Source organism: Triticum dicoccoides, chromosome 3A (genome assembly GCF_002162155.2).
Source record: "Triticum dicoccoides isolate Atlit2015 ecotype Zavitan chromosome 3A, WEW_v2.0, whole genome shotgun sequence".
Classification (NCBI taxonomy): Eukaryota; Viridiplantae; Streptophyta; class Magnoliopsida; order Poales; family Poaceae; genus Triticum; species Triticum dicoccoides.
The window spans coordinates 691503444-691522760 of NC_041384.1; the positions used below are offsets into that span (position 1 = coordinate 691503444).

The 19317-nt window shown below is 39.4% G+C and overlaps 1 pseudogene; it reads left to right on the top strand.

The window, feature by feature from the left end:
* Positions 1-19067, top strand: part of LOC119273035 — a 105313-nt pseudogene extending 86246 nt beyond the window's left edge.
* Positions 19068-19317: the final 250 nt, after the last annotated feature.

A 19317-nucleotide genomic window follows, 5' to 3' on the forward strand; every position in this document is an offset into this window, starting at 1 on the left:
AGTCATTCAATCATTCACATCGCTTTTGCTTCAGCCATCCACATGACGCAACTACCACTAAAATTCCAGATGAATTGCGTGTGACGGGTACAATTGTGACTTATGAAGCCAGCCGATGATAAGTATGTTTGGCAACATGACAATCAAGCATTGCATGTGAGAAGTAAATGGAGTGTTAGATAAAACAAGATCAGGCGAGACACAAGAAACACCATTTTTTACGTGGAAACCCTTACAGGAAAAAGTCATGGACACACGAAGGTGCAATCATTATGATGAAGGTGTATTACAAGCAAGAGACGACATGCCATCTTTAGGTGCGACTACATGGGTTATATATGAGGACAACACATAAGAGCCCTTGGATGACAAGTAAAACAAGTTGTACTCGTAAGCGTCGATGTCAACGTCAATGCAACACCCACACCATTTGTACTACATCTAGTCTAACACGATAGAATTTGTATCACAATTTAACATGGAGTAGCATATGAACTTGCTTGGGTAGGTTATAAAGAGACGATGTCGGAGGTGTGGCATGATCACTATCCTGAGTTCCTTATTCCCTCTCTTGTAACATACAATATTATAATTTAATTAAAGTCACCAAAGACTTCCGCTAAAATGAATCGCATTTAGGCTCCAATCTGTTCATCGAACGTGCAAATGGAAGGATGAATTAACATACGAATTTTCATTGTACTAGAAGATGGCATGATCTTAATTTGGGCTTTGTAAATATTTATTTAATGTAAAACTACCACACCAAACTCTGACCTCATTCCGTAAATACTAGGATCACGCTTCGTTCGGTCTTAGCTCGATATATCACTAGTAGAAAAACGGTCAAATGTGAAGCACATTAGTGCCGGTTTGAATTTGAGCCGGCACTAATGTGACCATTAGTGCCGGTTCCAACGGCTAGCTGGGCCGCTACCATTAGTACCGGTTCGTGGCCAATCTTTAGCACCGGTTCGTGCCATGAACCGGTACTAAAGAGAGTGGTGGCAGGATGTTGTTAGTCTGGGGCCTCTCCAGCACCTTTAGTACCAGTTCGTGACACGAACAGGTACTAAAGGTCGTCCTACATAAACCTTTCGTCCACCCGAGCTCGCTTTGTTCTTCCCCTTTCCCCTCTCCTCTCTGTTCTTCCCCTCTTTCTCTCGAGCTCATCACACATTTTGCCCAAAATTTGTCAAGATTTGAAGGCCCCATCCATTCAAATGATCACAAAGGTTAGCAACTTTGTCCGTTCATCTCTCATTGCTAGATTAGCTCTTGCAATTCTTCATATAGTGATTAATTTGTGAGTTTAGTAATTTGGGAGGAATTATATGTGCTAGTATTTGATTTATATGCAATTTGAGGTCAAAAATAACACTTAGTTTGCATATGTAGATGTGGTTTACTTAGTGCCTTCTAAATCTCCGTCGTAACCACCGCCGATCGCCTGCACCACCTTGCGGTGAGCCTCTTGTTCATGAATGTTTTATATAAAAAATTGATATTTGTGTGATTTGGATATATAGTTACTCGTATAATTATCTTACCCGTACGTTGTTTGTTATACATAGTGCCATGGTTTTGATATCCGTCCCCGTCAGCCCTCGTCCTTGTTATGATTCAGATGTGGTATATTCTCTTTTAAAACTATTTGTTGCATTTCGTGTTTATGACAAATTATGCCCATCCAGTTGACATATATATATTTGTATGTAGGAGGTATGTGAACCGGAAATTCCAACTGACCCTATTGTCGAGAGGTTAAATTTAGTTGAAAGAGAAAACGAGTATTTGAAAGAAAAATTGAAAAGAATTGAGGGGGAGAAGATGGAATTGGAGTTGCATGTTTCTGATGTCGTCGATAATCACAAGATCAAGATGGAGAAAATGTGCTTGCAGATTATAAAGATTAGAAAATATGCCATTCATAGTGAGGCTTAGTATCATTATGCTGTTGGATCAATTGTTACCTTAGTTGCGATCTTGATCACATTTGTTGTTGCATTTAAATTCTTTAGCTAGAGAGCTGTTTGTTTGTTGCATTTAAGTGTTATATGAACTTTATGTATGAACTTGTATTAATTTGGTCTTTTCGGTGTTGTGTAATGAAGATGAGCCGACAATGGATGTACGATGACCGATGCTCTCCCGAGTTCATTAATGGCGTGCATACTTTTCTGCTTGCGGCTGAGGCAAATAAGCGGGCGGATGGTTTTATGCCTTGTCCATGTGCTGGCTGTAAGAATGATCACAATTACTCTACGTCAAGAACCATTCACGTCCACCTGTTTGAGTCCGGTTTCATGCCCCACTATAATGTTTGGACCAAGCACGGAGAAAGAGGGGTTATGATGGAAGACAATGAAGAAGAAGAGCACGACGACAGCTATCCTGGCCATGGGTTCTCTGAATACGATGATACAACAATGGGGGAAGAAGCCGAGCCGACAATGCGGGAAGAAGCTGAAGAAGAGGCATCAGAAGAGCCCGCTAATGATCTAGGTCGGGCCATTGCCGATGCAAAGAGAAACTGCGGAAGTGATTTGGAGAAGAAGAAGTTGCAGGGCATGTTAGAGGATCACAAGAAATTGTTGTACCCGAATTGTGAAGCTGACAAAAAAAAGTTGGGCACCACACTGGAATTGCTGCAATTGAAGGCAGAGAATGGTGTATCTGACAAGGGATTTGGAAAGTTGCTGGTAATGATAAAGAATATGCTTCCAAAGGACAACGAATTGCCCGAGAGTACGTACGAAGCAAAGAAGGTTGTCTGCCCTCTAGGGTTAGAGGTGCAGAAGATACATGCATGCCCTAATGACCGCATCCTCTACCGCAGTGATCAGTACGAGGATTTGAACGCTTGTCCGGTATGCGGTGCATTGCGCTATAAGATCAGCCGCGATGACCCTGGTGATGTCGAGGGCGAGCGCCCCAGGAAGAAGATTCCTGCCAAGGTGATGTGGTATGCTCCTATAATACCACGGTTGAAACGTTTGTTCCAAAACAAAGAGCATGCCAAGGCGGTGCGATGGCATAGAGAAGACCGTAAGAAAGACAGAAAGTTGAGAGTACCTGCTGACGGGTCGCATTGGTGAAAAGTCGAGAGAAAGTATAGGAATAAGTTTGCAGGTAACGCAAGGAACGTGTGATTTGGTCTAAGCGTAGATGGCATTAATTCTTTTGGGGAGCAGAGCAGCAACCATAGCACCTGACCTGTGACTCTATGTTTGTATAACCTTCCTCCTTAGTTGTGCATGAAGAGGAAGTTCATTATGATGCCAGTGCTCATCCAAGGCCCTAAGCAACCCGACAACGACATTGATGTGTACCTAAGGCCATTAGTTGAAGAACTGTTACAACTGTGGAATGGAACAAGTGTACGTGCATGGGATGAGCACATGGGGGAAGAATTTGACCTAAAGGCATTGCTGTTCGTGACCATCAATAATTGGCCTGCTCTCAGTAAACTTTCGGGACAGACAAATAAGGGATACCGCGCATGCACGCACTGTTTGGATGATACTGACAGTATATATTTGGATAATTGTAGGAAGAATGTGTACCTGGGACATCGTCGATTTCTTCCAAGCAGGCATCCCGTAAGAAAGAAAGGCAAACATTTCAAAGGTGAGGCGGATCACCAGACGAAGCCTCGCTATTGGTGCTGATGTACATGATATGGTCAAGGATTTGAAGGTAGTCTTTGGAAAGGGTCCTGGTGGACAACCTGTTCCGAATGACGCTGATGGACGCGCACCCATGTGGAAGAAGAAATCTATATTCTGGGACTTGCCCTATTGGAAAGACCTAGAGGTCCGCTCCGCAATCGACGTGATGCACGTGACGAAGAATCTTTGCATGACCCTGCTTGGCTTCTTGGGCGTGTATGAGAAGACAAAAAATACACCTGAGGCACGGGAGGACTAGCAACGTATGCACAAAAAAGATGGCATACATCAGGGTCATGCCAGCTACGCTCTTACCAAAGAAGAGAAGGAAATGTTCTTTGAATGCCTGCTTAGTATTAAGGTACCATCTGGCTTCTCGTCGAATATAAAGGGAATAATAAATATGGCCGAGAAAAAGTTCCAGAACCTAAAGTCTCATGACTGCCACATGATTATGACGCAACTGCTTCTGGTTGCATTGAGGGGCCTTCTACCGGATAACGTTTGATTAGCCATTGTGAAGCTATGTGCATTCCTCAATGCAATCTCTCAGAAGGTAATAGATCCAGAAATCATACCAAGGTTAGAGAATGATTTGGTGCAATGTCTTGTCAGTTTTGAGTTGGTGTTCCCACCATCCTTCTTCAACATCATGACGCACGTCCTAGTTCACCTATGCGAAGAGATTAATGTTTTGGGTCCTGTATTTCTACACAATATGTTCCCCTTTGAGAGGTTCATGGGAGTCTTAAAGAAATATGTTCATAACCGTGCTAGGCCAGAAGGAAGCAGCTCCAAGGGCCATGAAAATGAGGAGGTCATTGAGTTTTGTATTGACTTTATTCCTGACCTTAAGTCGATTGGTGTTCCTGAATCGCGGCATAAGGGCAGCCTGGATGGAAAAGGCACGCTAGGAGGGAATTAAATAATATATATGGACGGACATTCTCTCACTGAAGCACACTACACAGTTCTATAGAATTCTGCCTTGGTGGCTCCGTATATGGACGAACACAAGAATTTTCTACGCTCCAAACACCCGGAGCGGTCTGATGACTGGATTACACGTGAACAAACCAGGAGTTTCGTCGGCTGGTTGCAGACACGTACCATGCATGACGCCTCTATTGAAGATGACCTGTACTCGTTGTCCCAGTTACCATCTTTGAATATAATGACTTTCAAAGGGTATGAGATAAATGGTAATACATTTTACACGATCGCCTAAGATAAGAAGAGCACCAACCAAAACAGTGGTGTGTGCTTTGATGCAACAACCAAGACGGAAAAGGAAACATATTAAGGTTACATAGAGAACATATGGGAACTTGACTATGGACGTGGTTTGAAGGTCCCTTTGTTTCGGTGCAAATGGGTCAATATGACACGAGGCGGGGTAACTGAAGACCCTCAGTACGGAATGACAACAGTGGATCTCAACAATCTTGAATATGCAGACGAACCATTGATACGTCCATTTTGCATCATGCTTTTATATCAATATTTATTGCATTATAGGCTGTTATTACACATTATGTCACAATACTTATGCCTATTCTCTCTTATTTTACAAGGTTTACATAAAGAGGGAGAATGCCGGCAGCTGGGATTCTGGCTGGAAAAGGAGGTAATATTAGAAACCTCTTCTGCACAGCTCCAAAAGTCCTGAAACTTCACGGATGATGTTTTCCAAATATATAAAAAACATTGAGCGCAAGAACTTCACCAGGGGGGCCACACCCTGCCCACGAGGGTGGGGGGCGCGCTCCCCTACCTCGTGGGCCCCCTGGTGGCCCTCCGGTGACCATCTTCTGCTATATGGACTCTTTCGATGGGAAAAAATCATAAGCCATCTTCTCGGATGAAACTCTGCCGCCACGAGGCGGAACCTTGGCGGAACCAATCTAGGGTTCTGGCGGGGCTGTTCTGCCGTGGAAACTTCCCTCCCGGAGGGGGAAATCATCGCCATCATCATCACCAACGCTCCTCTCATCGGGAAAGGGCAATCTCCATCAACATCTTCATCAGCACCATCTCATCTCAAAACCCTAGTTTATCTCTTGTATCCAATTCTTGTCTCCAAGTCCTGGATTGGTGCTAGTAGGTTGCTAGTAGTGTTAATTACTCCTTGTAGTTGATGCTAGTTGGTTTAATTGGTGGAAGATCATATGTTCAGATCCTATATGCACATTAATACCCCTCTGATTATGAACATGTTTATGCTTTGTGAGTAGTTACTTTTGTTCCTGAGGACATGGGAGAAGTCTTGCTATTAGTAGTCATGTGAATTTGGTATTCGTTTGATATTTTGATGAGATGTATGTTGTCTCTCCTCTAGTGGTGTTATGTGAACGTCGACTACATGACACTTCACCATTGTTTGGGCCTAGAGGAAGGCATTGGGAAGTAATAAGTAGATGATGGGTTGCTAGAGTGACAGAAGCTTAAACCCTAGTTTATGCGTGGCTTCGTAAGGGGCTGATTTGGATCCATATGTTTCATGCTATGGTTAGGTTTACCTTAATACTTTTGTTGTATTTGCGGATGCTTGCAATAGAGGTTAATCATACGTGGGATGTTTGTCCAAGTAAGGGCAGCACCCAAGCACCGGTCCACCCACATACCAAATTATGAAGTACCGAACGCGAATCATATGAACATGATGAAAACTAGCTTGACGATATTCCCATGTGTCCTCGGGAGCGCTTTACATCATATAAGAGTTTTTCCAGGCTTGTCCTTTGCTACAAAAAGGATTGGGCCACCTTGCTGCATGATACGTCCATTTTGCATCATGCTTTTATATCGACATTTATTGCATTATGGACTGTTATTTCACTTTATGTCACAATACTTATGGCTATTCTCTCTTATTTTACAAGGTTTACATAAGGAGGGAGAATCCCGGCAGCTGGAATTCTGGGCTGTTCTGCGCAACTCCAAAAGTCATGTGTCCTCGGGAACGCTTTTCCTATTATAAGAGTTTGTTCCGGCTTGTCCTTTGCTACAAAAGGATTGGGCCACCTTGCTGCACTTTATTTACTTTTGTTACTTGTTGCTCGTTACAATTTATCTTATCACAAAACTATCTGTTACCACTTATTTCAGTACTTGCAGAGAATACCTTGCTAAAAACCACTTATCATTCCCTTCTGCTCCTCGTTGGGTTCGACACTCTTACTTATTGAAAGGACTACGATAGATCCCCTATACTTGTGGGTCATCAGGACTCTTTTCTGGCGCCGTTGCCGGGGAGTGTAGCGCCTTTGGTAGGTGGAATTTGGTATTGAAAAAATTATATAGTGTGCTGAAATTTACTGTCACTTGTTACTATGGAAAGTAATTCTCTGAGGGGCTTGTTCGGGTTATCTTCACCCCGTCCAGTAGAGCAAAGAGTTGCTCCTCAACTTACTAAACCTATTGAAAATGAAACTCCTTTTGAATTTCCTTCGGGTATGTTGGAAAAACTGCTAGCTAACCCTTTTAGAGGAGATGGAACAAAGCATCCTGATGAGCACTTAATATATGCGAATGAAGTTTGTGGATTATTTAAGCTTGCAGGTATACCCGATGATGTTGCTAAGAAGAAGGTCTTCCCTTTATCTTTGAAGGGAGACGCATTGATATGGTATAGGCTATGTGATGATATGAAATCATGGGACTATAAAAGATTGAAGCTGGAATTTCATCAAAAGTATTACCCTATGCATCTTGTTCATTGTGATCGCAATTATATATATAATTTATGGCCTCGTGAAGGAGAAAGCATCGCTCAAGCTTGGGGGAGACTTAAATCAATGTTATATTCATGCCCCAATCATGAGCTCCCGAGAGAAATAATTATGCAAAGTTTTTATTCTCGGCTTTCTCATAATAATCAAACCATGCTCAATACTTCTTGTCCTGGCTCTTTTATGATGAAGACTATTGAATTCAGATGGAATTTATTGGACAGAATTAAACGCAACTCTGAAGACTGGGACCTTGACGAAGATAAGGAGTTAGGTATGACACCTAAGTTTGATTGTGTTAAATCTTTTATGGACACCGATATTTTCCGTAAGTTTAGCACTAAATATGGACTTGACTCTGAGATAGTAGCTTCTTTCTGTGAATCTTTTGCTACTTATGTTGATCTCCCTAAGGAGAAGTGGTTTAAATATCATCCTCCCATAGAAGTAAAAGTAGCTACACCTATTAAAGTTGAAGAAAAGACTGTCACTTATAATGATCCTATTGTTCCTACTTCTTATGTTGAGAAACCACCTTTCCCTGTTAGAGTAAAGGATCATGCTAAAGCTTCAACTGCTGTTCGTAAAAGCAATATTAGAACTTATACACTTCCTGAGAAAGTTAAAGAGGAACCTAATATTGCTATTGTGAAAGATCTCTTGTGTGATAATATTGATGGGCATGTTATTCAGTTCGAAGGTGAATCTTCTAGAATTGCTAAACCTTGTGCTAAAGATAAATATAGACCTGTGGTAGGCGTGCCTGTTATTTCTGTTAAAATAGGAGATCATTGTTATCATGTCTTATGTGATATGGGTGCTAGTGCTAGTGCAATACCTATTGACTTATACAAAGAAATTATGCATGACATTGCACCTGTTGAGTTAGAAGAAATTGATGTTACTATTAAACTTGCTAATAGAGATACTATTAAACAGGCAAATTAAAATTGATGTTACTATTTCACCAATCTATCCTAGAAATCTTGTGTGGGAAAACTAAATATCCTGCTGATTTTCTAGTTCTTGGTTCCCCACAAGATTGCTTTTGTCCCATTATATTTGGTAGACCCTTCTTAAAGACTGTTAATGCTAGGATAGATTGCAAAAAGAACGTTGTTACTATTGGCTTGGATGATATGGTTCATGATTTTAATTTCTCTAAATTTAGTAAACAACATCATGAGGAAGAATTACCTAGTAAGGATGAAATTATTGGTCTTGCTTCTATTTCCGTACCTCCTAGTGATCCTTTAGAACACTATTTGCTAGACCATGAAAATGATATGTTTATGAATGAAAGAAGGGAAATAGATGAAGTATTCTTTAAACAGGAACCTATTCTGCAACACAATTTGCCTGTTGAAATTTTAGGGATACTCCTCCACCCAAGGGCGATCCCGTGTTTTTGCTTAAACCGTTGCCTGATAATCTTAAATATACTTATCTTGATGAAAAGAAGATATATCCTGTTATTATTAGTGCTAACCTTTCAGAGCATGAAGAAGAAAGATTATTGAAAACTCTGAAGAAGCATCGTGCTGCTATTGGATATACTCTTGATGATCTTAAGGGCATTAGTCCCACTATATGTCAACATAAAATAAAATTGGAAGAAGATGCCAAACCAGTTCGTGATCCTCAACGACGTCTGAATCCTAAAATGAAAGAAGTGGTAAGAAAAAGAAATACTAAAGCTTCTGGAGGCAGGTATAATCTATCCCGTTGCTGATAGTGAGTGGGTAAGTCATGTCCATTGTGTCCCTAAGAAGGGAGGTATTACTGTTGTTCCTAATGATAAAGATGAATTGATTCCACAAAGAATTATCACAGGTTATAGGATGGTAATTGATTTCCGCAAATTAAATAAAGCTGCTAAGAAAGATCATTACCCCTTACCTTTTATTGATCAAATGCTAGAAAGATTATGCAAACATACACACTATTGCTTTCTATATGGTTATTCTGGTTTCTCTCAAATACCTGTGTCGGCTAGAGTTCAATCAAAGACTACGTTTACATGCCCTTTTGGTACTTTTTCTTATAGACGTATGCCTTTTGGTTTATGTAATGCACCTGCTACCTTTCAAAGAAGCATGATGGCTATATTCTCTGACTTTTGTGAAAAGATTTGTGAGGTTTTCATGGACGATTTTTCTGTCTATGGTTCCTCTTTTGATGATTGCTTGAGCAATCTTGATCGAGTTTTGCAGATATGTGAAGAAACTAATCTTGTCTTGAATTGGGAAAAGTGCCACTTTATGGTTAATGAAGGTATTGTCTTGGGGCATAAAGTTTCTAAAAGAGGTATTGAAGTTGGTAAAGCCAAGGTCGATGCTATTGAAAAGATGCCATGTCCCAAGGACATCAAAGGTATACGAAGTTTCCTTGGTCACGCCAGATTTTACAGGAGGTTCATTAAGGACTTCTCAAAAATTTCTCGGCCTCTGACTAATTTATTGCAGAAAGATATACCATTTGTCTTTGATGATGATTGTGTAGAAGCATTTGAAACACTTAAGAAAGCATTAGTCTCTGCACCTATTGTTCAGCCACCTGATTGGAATTTACCATTTGAAATTATGTGTGATGCTAGTGATTATGCTGTAGGTGCTGTTCTAGGGCAAAGAGTTGATAAGAAATTAAATGTTATTCATTATGCTAGTAAGACTCTAGACAATGCTCAAAGAAATTATGCTACTACTAAAAAAGAGCTTTTAGCAGTTGTATTCGCTTGTGATAAGTTTAGACCTTATATTGTTGATTCTAAAGTAACTATTCACAGTGATCATGCTGCTATTAAATATCTTATGGAAAAGAAAGATGCTAAACCTAGACTTATTAGATGGGTTCTCTTGCTACAAGAATTTGATTTGCATATTGTTGATAGAAAGGGAGCTGAGAACCCTGTTGCAGACAACTTGTCTAGGTTAGAGACTGTTCTTGATGAACCACTACCTATTAATGATAGCTTTCCTGATGAAAAATTAAATGTTATAAGTACTTCTCGTAGTACTCCATGGTATGCTGATTATGCTAATTATATTGTTGCTAAATTTATACCACCTAGCTTCACATACCAATAAAAGAAAAACCTTTTCTATGATTTAAGACATTACATTTGGGATGACCCACATCTTTATAAAGAAGGAGTAGATGGTGTTATTAGACGTTGTGTACCTGAGCATGAACAAGTACAAATCCTACGCAAGTGTCACTCCGAGGCTTATGGAGGACACCACGCTGGAGATAGAACTGCACATAAGGTATTGCAATCTGGTTTTTAGTGGCCTGCTCTCTTCAAGGATGCCCATAAGTTTGTCTTCTCTTGTGATGAATGTCAAAGAATTGGTAATATTAGTAGACGTCAAGAAATGCCTATGAATTATTCACTTGTTATTGAACCGTTTGATGTTTGGGGCTTTGATTATATGGGACCTTTTCCTGCCTCTAATGGATACACACATATTTTAGTTGCTGTTGATTACGTTAATAAGTGGGTAGAAGCTATTCCAACTAGTAGTGCTGATCATAACACTTCTATTAAAATGCTTAAAGAAGTTATTTTCCCAAGGTTTGGAGTCCCTAGATATTTAATGACTGATGGTGGTTCACACTTTATTCATGGTGCTTTCCGTAAAATGCTTGCTAAATATGATGTTAATCATAGAATTGCATCTCCTTATCACCCTCAGTCTAGTGGTCAAGTAGAGTTGAGCAATAGAGAGCTCAAATGTATTTTACAAAAGACTGTTAATAGGTCTAGAAAGAATTGGTCCAAGAAACTTGACGATGCATTATGGGCTTATAGAAATGCATACAAAAATCCTATGGGTATGTCTCCTTATAAAATGGTTTATGGAAAAGCATGTCACTTACCTCTTGAACTAGAACATAAGGCATATAGGGCTATTAAAGAGCTCGACTATGATTTCAAACTTGCCGGTGAGAAGAGGTTATTCGATATTAGCTCACTTGATGAATGGAGAACCCAAGCTTATGAAAATGCCAAGTTGTTTAAAGAAAAAGTTAAAAGATGGCATGACAAAAGGATACAAAAGCATGAGTTTAATGTAGGTGATTATGTATTGCTATACAACTCTCGTTTAAGATTTTTTGCAGGAAAACTTCTCTCTAAATGGGAAGGCCCCTATGTTATCGAGGAGGTCTATCGTTCCGGTGCCATAAAAATCAACAACTTCGAGGGCACAAATCCAAAGGTGGTAAACGGTCAAAGAATTAAACATTATATCTCAGGTAATCCCATAAATGTTGAAACCAATATTATTGAAACCGTAACCCCGGAGGAATACATAAGGGACACTTTCCGGAATGTTTCAGACTCCGAAAAGGAATAGGTATGTAGTACGGTAAGTAAACCGACTCCAAAACAATTTTTAAGGCAATATTTCTCCATTTTGGAATATTTAGAAAAATAGAAAAATAAGTAGCAGTCCGGGAAGGACACGAGGGCCTCACGAGGGTGGTGGGCGCGGCCTACCCCTCTGGGCGCGCCCCTACCTCGTGAGCACCTCGTGTGCCTTCCGGACTCCGTTTTCTTGCACGATACATATTTTGGTCGGTAAAAATTCATTATATAACCTCCCAAAGGTTTTGACTCCCGCGCAAAACTCCTCTGTTCTTGTTTCGAGCTGTTTTCTGTCAGGGTTTTCTAGGCTAGGCATCATGTCGTCTCCCTCCTCCAACATTGGTGACAACGATGCTTGGCTAATGAAGATAGATCTGAAGAGGGAAGAACCCACGAGGGTCAACAAGGATGAAAGGATCAAGAAGGCCATGGAGGATCAAGCTCCGGCAGCAAAAGACATCCTTCAACTTGATCATAACCTTCTTACCCCAACTGAGATCGAAGCTTTCAAGATGATTGAGTTGGCTCGTATGAAAAACAAGTATCTCACACAAGAAAATATTTTGTCGAAGGAGCATATTGATGCACTCAAGGGCATTATTCGCAAGCTGGAGGACCTCTTACGCTCGATGTGCGATTATCCGTCACCTCCACCTTCTTCACCGACAAAGGAGATATAATCACATGGGTATGGGCACTCCCCTTGGCAACTTCCAAGCATGGGGGAGGTGCCCCAGGATCATATCACAATCACAACTCTTATCTTTACCTTTTTCTTAGTTCGATCCTATTAGTAGTATCTTGATCTAGTAGAATAGAGTTTATGGCATGATCTAGTTTTGAGTTTTGCTTTATGATCTCTCTTTGTAATCAAGTCCGTGAGCTATATATAATAAAGATTAGTGTCGAGTCAAGGGCTTGATTATTTTGCCATGATCTTGGGTGAATAAAAGAAAAGAGAAAAAGAACAAAAAGAAACAAAGAGTTCATATTGATCTTATTGAGAGTAATGACTTCACATAGAAAGAGTATGATGATTAAAAGTTGTTGGGAGTTGGCAAACATAGCTTTGGTCATTGTTGCAATTAATAGGAAGTAATTAGGAAAGAGAGGTTTTCACATATAGATATTTTATCATTGACATCTTTTATGATTGGGATCACTCATTAAAATATGACATGCTAAAGAGTTGATGTTGGACAAGGAAGACAACATAATGAGTTATGTCTTTCTTATATCTGAGATAAAGTACGTTGTCATGGATCCTATAACTTGTTGAGCTTGCCTTTCCCCCTCATGCTAGCCAAATTCTCAGCACCAAGTAGAAATACTACTTGTGCTTCCAAATACCCTTAAACCAGTTTTGCCATGAGAGTCCACCATATCTACCTATGGATTGAGTAAGATCCTTCAAGTAAGTTGTCATCGGTGCAAAGCAATAAAAATTGCTCTAAATATGTATGATTGATTGGTGTGGGAGAAATAAGCTTTATACGATCTTGTGATGTGGAAGTAATAAAAGTGACGGACTGCATAATAAATGTTCATATCACAAGGGGCAATATAAAGTGACGTTCTTTCGCATTGAGATTTTATGCATCCAACCATAAAAGCGCATGGCAACCTCTGCTTCCCTGTGCGAAGGGCCTATCCTTTATTATTATCTTCTACCTTCTGCAAGAGTCATGGTGATCTTCACCTTTTCTTTTTCATTTTATCCTTTGGCAAGCTCAGCATGTTGGAAAGAACATGATATATATATATATATAATTGATATAATTGGATGTAGGGGAGCATGAACCATTATTGTTGACATTACCCTTGAGGTAAAAGGTTGTGGGGAAAAACTATAAGCCCCTATCTTTCTCTGTGTCCGATTAAAACTCTGTAACCACAAGTATTGCGTGAGTGTTAGCAATTATGGAGGACTAAATGATAGTTGAGTATGTGGACTTGCTTTTTAACTCTGACATAGACTCTTTCCGATGTTATGATAAATTGCAATTGCTTCAATGACTGAGATTATAGTTTGTTGGAGCCCAATAAGGTTTATGATTCATACTTTTGCATTGTGAATAGATCATCACTTGAACATAAGTAATCATATGACAAAATCTATATAAGTTGCTGTTATGAGAATAATCATGATGCCTTCATGTCCGTATTTTATTTTTATCCACGCCTCTACCTCTAAACATGAGGACATATTTATTGTTATCGGCTTTTCGCTTGAGGACAAGCGAGGTCTAAGCTTGGGGGAGTTGATGCATCCATTTTGCATCATGCTTTCATATCGATATTTATTGCATTATGGACTATTATTTCACTTTATGTCACAATACTTATGGCTATTCTCTCTTATTTTACAAGGTTTACATAAGAAGGGAGAGTGCTAGCAGCTGGAATTCTGGGCTGGAAAAGGAGAAAATATTAGAGACCTGTTCTGCGCAACTCCAAAAGTCCTGAAACTCCACGGAACATCTTAAAATAAATAAAGAAAAATCCTCGCCAAAGATGAAGGCCAGGGGGCCCACACCCTGCTCACGAGGGTGGGGGCGCGCCACTCCTAGGGCGCGCCCCCTACCTCGTGGGCCCCCTGGTGGCTCTCCGACGTCCATCTTCTCCTATATGAAGTCTTTTAATGAGAAAAAATCAGGAGGAACTTTTCGGGACGAGACTCCGCCGCCACGAGGCGGAACCTTGGCGGAACCAATCTAGAGCTCCGGCAGAGTTGTTCTGCCGGGGATACTTCCCTCCGGGAGGGGGAAATCATCACCATCGTCATCACCAATGCTCCTCTCATCGGGAGAGGGCAATCTTCATCAACATCTTCACCAACACCATGTCATTTCCAAACCATAGTTCATCTCTTGTATCCAATTCTTGTCTCAAAGTCCGGGATTGGTGCTAGTAGGTTGCTAGTAGTGTTGATTACTCCTTGTAGTTGATGCTAATTGGTTTATTTGGTGGAAGATCATATGTTTAGATCCTATATGCATATTATTACCCCTCTGATTATGAACATGAATATGCTTTGTGAGTAATTACGTTTGTTCCTGAGGATAAGGGAGAAGTCTTGCTATTAGTAGTCATGTGAATTTGGTATTCATTTGATATTTTGATAAGGTGTATGTTGTCTAGCCTCTAGTGGTGTTATCTGAACATCGACTACATAACACTTCACCATTATTTGGGCCTAGAGGAAGGCATTGGGAAGTAATAAGTAGATGATGGGTTGCTAGAGTGACAGAAGCTTAAACCCTAGTTTATGCGTTGCTTCGTAAGGGGCTGATTTGGATCCACATGTTTCATGCTATCGTTAGGTTTACCTTAATACTTTTGTTGTAGTTGTGGATGCTTGCAATAGAGGTTAATCATAAGTGGGATGCTAGTTCAAGTAAGAACAACACCCAAGCACCGGTCCACCCACATATCAAATTATCAAAGTATCGAACGCGAATCATATGAACGTGATGAAAACTAGCTTGACGATATTCCCATGTGTCCTCGGGAACGCTTTTCCTATTATAAGATTTTGTTCCGGCTTGTCCTTTGCTACAAAAGGATTGGGACACCTTGCTGCACTTTATTTACTTTTGTTACTTGTTGCTCGTTACAATTTATCTTATCACAAAACTATCTGTTACTACTTATTTCAGTACTTGCAGATAATACCTTGTTGAAAACCGCTTATCATTTCCTTCTGCTCCTCGTTGGGTTCGACACTCTTACTTATCGAAAGGACTACGATAGATCCCCTATACTTGTGGGTCATCATTGCACCTTATTTACTTTTGTCACTTGTTTCTTATTACAAATTATCTTATCACAAAACTATCTGTTACCACTTGTTTCAGTACTTGCAGAGAATACCTTGCTGGAAACCGCTTATCATTTCCTTCTGCTCCTCGTTGGGTTTGACACTCTTACTTATCGAAAGGACTACGATAGATCCCCTATACTTGTGGGTCATCAAGACTCTTTTCTGGCGCCGTTGCCGGGGAGTGAAGTGCCTTTGGTAGGTGGAATTTGGTAAGAAAAATTTATATAGTGTTCTAAAATTTACTGCCACTTGTTACTATGGAAAGTAATCCTCTGAGGGGCTTGTTCAGGGTATTTTCACCCTGACCAGTAGAGCAAAGAGTTGCTCCTCAACCTACTGAACCTACTGAAAATGAAAATGCTTGCTTTGAAATTCCTTTGGGTATGGTAGAAAAACTGCTAGCTAATCCTTTTTTAGGAGATGGAACAAAACATCCTGATGAGCATCTAATATATGTGGATGAAGTTTGTGGATTATTTAAGCTTGCAGGTGTACCCGGAGATGTTGTTAAGAAGAAGGTCTTCCCTTTATGTTTGAGGGGAGATGCATCGGCATGGTATAGGCTATGTGATGATATGGAGTCTTGGAACTACAAACGATTGAAATTGGAATTTCATCAAAAGTTTTATCCTATGTATCTTGTTCATCGTGATCGCAATTATATATATATAATTTTTGGCCTCGCGAAGGAGAAAGCATCGCTCAAGCTTGGGGGAGGCTTAAATCAATGTTGTATTCATGCCCCAATCATGATCTCTCAAGAGAAATGATTATTCAAAAATTTTATGCTCGGCTTTCTGGTAACAATCGCACCATGCTTGATACTTCTTGCGTGGCTCTTTTATGATGAAGACTATTGAATTCAAATGGGATTTATTGTTAAGAATTAAACGCAACTCCGAAGATTGGGACCTCGACAATGGTAAGGAGTCAGGTATGACACCTAGTTTTGATTGTGTTAAATCTTTTATGGATACCGATATTTTTCGTAAATTTAGCACTAAATATGGACTTGACTCTGAGATAGTAGCTTCTTTCTGTGAATCTTTTGCTGCTTATGTTGATCTCACCAAGGAGAAGTGGTTTAAATATCATCCTCCCATAGAAGTAAAACTAGCTGCACCTATTAATGTTGAAGAAAAGACTATTACTTATAATGATCCTATTGTTCCTACTTCTTATGTTGAGAAACCACCTTTCCTTGTTAGGATAAAGGATCATGCTAAAGCTTCAACTGTGGTTCGTAAAAGCAATATTAAAACATATACACCTCCTGAGCAAGTTAAAGTTGAACCTAATATTGCTATTGTTAATGATCTCTTGTCTGATAATATAGATGGGCATGTTATTTATTTCTGTAATGAAACTACTAGAATTGCTCAACCCTGTGATACAGATAAACCTAGACTTGTGGTAGGCATGCCTGTTATTTCTGTTAAAATAGGAGATCATTGTTATCATGGCTTATGTGATATGGGTGCTAGTGCTAGTGCAATACCTTATTCTTTATACCAAGAAATTATGCATGACATTGCACCCGCTGAGTTAGAAGATATTGATGTCACAATTAATCTTGCTAATAGAGATACTATGTCACCAATGGGAATTGTTAGAGATGTTGAAGTCTTGCATGGGAAAACTAAATATCCTGCTGATTTTCTTGTTCTTGGTTCCCCACAAGATAGTTTTTGTCCCATTATATTTGGTAGACCCTTCTTAAGTACTGTTAATGCTACCATAGATTGCAAAAGGGATGTTGTTACTATCGGTTTAGATGATATGACTCATGAATTTAATTTTTCTAAATTTAGTAGACAACACCGTGAAGAAGAATTACCTAGTAAGGATGAAATTATTGGTCTTGCTTCTATTGTCGTACCTCCTAGTGCTCCTTTAGAACAATATTTGCTAGACCATGAAAATGATATGTTTATGAATGAAAGAAGGGAATTAGATGAAGTATTCTTTAAACAGGAAACTATTCTGAAAAACAATTTACCTGTTGAAATCCTAGGGGATCCTCCTCCACCCAAGGGTGATCCCGTGTTTGAGCTTAAACCGTTACCTGATACTCTTAAATATGCTTATCTTGATGAGGAAAGGATATACCCTGTTATTATTAGTGCTAACCTTTCAGAACATGAAGAAGAGAGATTATTGAAAACTCTAAAGAAGCACCGTGCTGCTAATGGGTATACTCTTGATGTTCTTAAGGGCATTAGTCCCACTCTATGTCAACATAAAATTAATTTGGAAGAAGATGATAAACCAGTTCGTGATCATCAACGCCGTCTGAATCCTAAAATGAAAGAAGTGGTAAGAAAGGAGATACGAAAGCTCCTTGAGGCAGGTATAATTTATCCTGTTGCTGATAGTAAGTGGGTAAGTCCTGTTCATTGTGTCCCTAAGAAGGGGGGTATTATTGTTGTTCCTAATGATAAAGATGAATTGATTCCTCAAAGAATTATTACTGGTTATAGGATGGTAATTGATTTTCGCAAATTAAATAAGGCTACAAAAAAAGATCATTACCCCTTACCATTTATTGATCAAATGCTAGAAAGATTATCCAAACATACACAATTTTGCTTTCTAGATGGTTATTTTGGTTTCTCTCAAATACCTGTGTCAGCCAAAGATCAATCAAAGACTACTTTTACATGCCCTTTTGGTACTTTTGCTTATAGACGTATGCCTTTTGGTTTATGTAATGCACCTGCTACCTTTTAAAGATGCATGATGGCTATATTCTCTGACTTTTGTGAAAAGATTTGTGAGATTTTCATGGACGATTTTTCCGTCTATGGATCTTCTTTTGATGATTCCTTGAGCAACCTTGATCGAGTTTTGCAGAGATGTGAAGAAACTAATCTTGTCTTGAATTGGGAAAAATGCCACTTTATGGTTAATGAAGGTATTATCTTGGGGCATAAAGTTTCTGAAAGAGGTATTGAAGTTGATAAAGCCAAGGTTGATGCTATTGAAAAGATGCCATGTCCCAAGGACATCAAAGGTATAAGAAGTTTCCTTGGTCATGCCGGTTTTTATAGGAGGTTCATCAAAGACTTCTCAAAAATCTCTCGGCCTCTGACTAATTTATTACAAAAGATATACCATTTGTCTTTGATGATGATTGTGTAGAAGCATTTCAAATACTTAAGAAAGCATTGATCTCTGCACCTATTGTTCAGCCACCTGATTGGAATTTATCCTTTGAAATTATGTGCGATACTAGTGATTATGCTGTAGGTGCTGTTCTAGGACAAATAGTTGATAAGAAACTAAATGTTATTCAATATGCTAGTAAAACTCTAGACAATGCTAAAATAAATTATGCTACTACTGGAAAAGAATTCTTAGCAGTTGTATTTGCCTGTGATAAGTTTAGACCCTATATTGTTGATTCTAAAGTAACTATTCACACTGATCATGCTGCTATTAAATATCTTATGGAAAAGAAAGATGCTAAACCTAGACTTATTAGATGGGTTAGAATTTGATTTACATATTGTTGATAGAAAAGGAGCTGAGAACGCCGTTGCAGACAACTTTTCTAGGCTAGAAAATGTGCTTGATTACCCACTACCGATTGATGATAGCTTTCCGGATGAGCAATTAAATGTCATAAATACTTCTCATACAGCTCCATGGTATGCTGACTATGCTAATTATATTGTTGCTAAGTTTATACCACCTAGTTTCACATACCAGCAAAAGAAAAAG